This window comes from Bison bison, unplaced genomic scaffold (assembly GCF_000754665.1).
Source record: "Bison bison bison isolate TAMUID 2011002044 unplaced genomic scaffold, Bison_UMD1.0 scf7180017864483, whole genome shotgun sequence".
NCBI classification, from domain to species: Eukaryota; Metazoa; Chordata; class Mammalia; order Artiodactyla; family Bovidae; genus Bison; species Bison bison.
In genome coordinates this window covers 1,546,549-1,550,048 of record NW_011495043.1, presented here as the reverse complement: position 1 = coordinate 1,550,048, position 3,500 = coordinate 1,546,549, and positions in this window count along the sequence as shown.

Here is a 3,500-nt window from a genome sequence, read left to right as displayed (position 1 = left end):
ATGGTCACATCACACATTCCCAAAAGATTGAGGAAGAAGGCAATAAGGAATTTTCTTGTTTGTTTTTTGTCTTATTTTGGTTTATTTTTTAATCAAGAGCCAGTACAAACCTTTCCCCAGGGGAGAATTGAATTATTATTAAAAGAAGAAAGAATAAATATTCAGAGAACAACACATAGCAAATGCATTCTCAAAACTTGTAGCTCTTTTGGGGTATAACATTGAGAATTCAAAATCCACTCCCACCTCATTCAGGCACTTTGTGTGTGGGGGTAGGGAGAATGTGCCTATATTTTTTTTAATAAAAGAAACAATTGCTATTTTGGCTTTGTAACTTGGTTTTCCACAAATCGGTTACCAACTTGGTGTAATGTACCCCTTAGAACACTTGCAACATTTTCAACTGCATCAAGTTAAAAAGAATAGTTTATTAAAGCAGTCACATTCCCCCACAATTCTCAGAGGGAGATTCATTTGTTCTCTAAAGCACCTCCATATAATTTGTAGCTGTGTGTTTCCTAAGGAGAAGATATACAAAGGACACGGTGTGAAAATATGTTTCTTATTTAAGCTGGGAAGTGTTGATAGAACTATCATCTTGGGCACGTGAAAAGCAAACAAACATTGTCTTTTCCTACCTTCTGTCCTTTTAAACTAATCTGTACAAAGTCCACAATTAGGATCCAATATTTTATATACTGAGAAAACATAGAGTGTGGTTAATACAAAATTTAAGAATTGACCTAGCACACAGCTTGGCTCACAGTGAATGTTTGATGAATAATGGAATGAATGAATGAATGAGCAAGCCAGGAAGACAGCTTTGAGAAAGCTCACAGACTGAAAAACTAAATTTGCATTCAGGTTCGAGAGCAATGGATGGGCAGCTTTGCTGAATGCATGACTGGTGGCGTAATTTCTATGAGGAGAGGAGCCACTGTTCATAATAAGTGCTAAGTGCAAAGACAATGGGTGTGAGCGTGTGCCTGTGTGTGTGTGCGCATGTGTGTGCGCCATGGGCACACTCCTAGAAGAGACTCAGAGGAGCCAGGGGTAGCATTTTGGAGCTACTGTGCAAACAGTTCATGTGCAAACAGTCTGCACAATCACAAGCAAGGAGCTCAGTGCTTCCTGGAGGCACCAAGGTTCCATGGGAAAAGCATAGACAGGGTTCGGAACCAGGTAGATAAGACCACCAATCTGTGACTTACCAGTCATTTGACCTTGACCTCCCTAAACCTCAGTAAACTCATCCTTCAAGTGGTGAGAATAACATTTACCTCTCCAGGGTGTTACTTAGAAACTGAGGTGGTGATAGCAAACATTTGCATGGCATTAATTATGTGCCAGGCACTGTTCAAAGTATTTAATATAGTCTCCTCATTTAAACCTTACAAAAGCCATATGAGACCAAAATCTCCCCTCACAAATGAGGAAAACTGAGGCAGAAAGAGGTTAAGCAATTGCCTAAAGTGTACGGCATAGGGTGCACTGCGCACAGTAGGTTCTCAATGGATTATTATTGACGTTATTTATTTTCACAGTGCTAAGTGCTTCACTTAGATTTCTTTGGAAGGAATGATGCTAAAGCTGAAACTCCAGTACTTTGGCCACCTCATGCGAAGAGTTGACTCATTGGAAAAGACTCTGATGCTGGGAGGGATTGGGGGTAGGAGGAAAAGGGACGACAGAGGATGAGATGGCTGGATGGCATCACTGACTCGATGGAAGTGAGTTTGAGTGAACTCTGGGAGTTGGTGATGGACAGGGAGGCCTGGTGTGCTGCGATTCATGGGGTCACAAAGAGTTGGACACGACTGAGCGACTGAACTGAACTGAAGTGCTTCATAGTCATTTCCTCAGTTGGGCCTTAGAACAATGCCAGGCATATAGCAGGCATTTGATAAATATTTGTTAAATGTATGAGTGAATCCTCACAGTATAGAAGAATTCACTGAGGCTTAGATAAGAAAGTCATTTGCCCAAAATTACATGCCAGAATATGCCACCAGGTTGATGCTTTTGAACTGTGGGTAGAAAAGACTCTTGAGAGTCACTTGGCCTGCAAGGAGGTCAAACCAGTCAATCCCAAAGGAAATCAGTCCTGAATATTCATTGGAAGGACTGATGCTGAAGCTGAAACTCCAATACTTTGGCCACCTGTTGCTAAGAGCCAACTCATTGGAAAAGGCCCTGATGCTGGAAAAGACTAAAGGCAAAAGGAAAAGCGGGAGGCAAAGGATGAGATGGTTAGATAGCATTACCAACTCAGTGGACATAAATCTGAGCAAACTCTGGGAAATAGTGAAAGACAGGGAAGCCTGGAGACCTGCAGTTTACAGAGTCAGACACAGCTTAGCAACTGAATAACAACCACAACAAACCTAACCCCCGAGTCTGTGCTCTTAACCATGCCAGGCACATATGGTTTCTGTCTCCACCTCCTGGGTCACTGGGAAGAAAGGCCCAGGGAGTGCAAAGGACACCACACCTGGACGCCTCAGGACCATCAGAACTGTAGCTCAGACAGATCACCTTCGTATTTGTTCAGAGAACATGGAATCCACAGTCTTTTCTTTCTCTTGCTCTGTCTTTTTTATTCCACCCATGACTGCAAGGAGATCCAACCAGTCCATTCTAAAGGGGATCAGTCCTGGGTGTTCATTGGAAGGAATGATGCTAAAGCTGAAACTCCAATACTTTGGCTATCTCATGGGAAGAGTTGACTCATTGGAAAAGACTCTGATGCTGGGAGGGATTGGGGGCAGGAGGAGAAGGGGACGACAGAGGATGAGATGGCTGGATGGAATCACTGACTCAATGGATGTGAGTCTGAGTGAACTCCGGGAGTTGGTGATGGACAGGGAGGTCTAGCATGCTGCAATTCATGGGGTCGCAAAGAGACGGACACTACTGAGTGACTGCACTGAACTGAACTGATGATATCTGCCTCAGCCTCTAAAAAATCTTTACTCTGTGATCCCCAGTTTCTCATTCTGGCTAGCAGAGGGGAAAATTTTAAAAATCATACTCCAAACTGTCCATCATTTAGCTAAGACTTCTTGAGGGTTCTTAAGTAATCAGCCATTTGAGGCTTAGGATTGTATTTGAGGGGAACAGGGCTGTAATGAGCTGGGTGAATAAGTATGTGATCCATTTTAATACAGTTCTCACAGGCTGCAAATAACAAGGTCCAAAAAAATCTAAGTCTTAAAAGAAAACCAGTTTGAAAAAGGAATGATTGAGAAAAAATCAGAGTATTATACATTGGTTCACCTGTAATTGAACATTAATTGTGAATTAATTAACTTTACATGCATCATTTCTGTAATATTGATAAGGGGACTGAGCTTCCAGAAACTATTTCTTTGATTTAGAATGAAAGAATAGTGGGTCTTAGCTTCCAGCTTGGTGAACTAATTACTGAATGCTGTCTTTCTTAGTATTTCAATACCTTGAGGTGATTAAGCATGGATCAAAGCTAAAACTAAAAAGAAAAG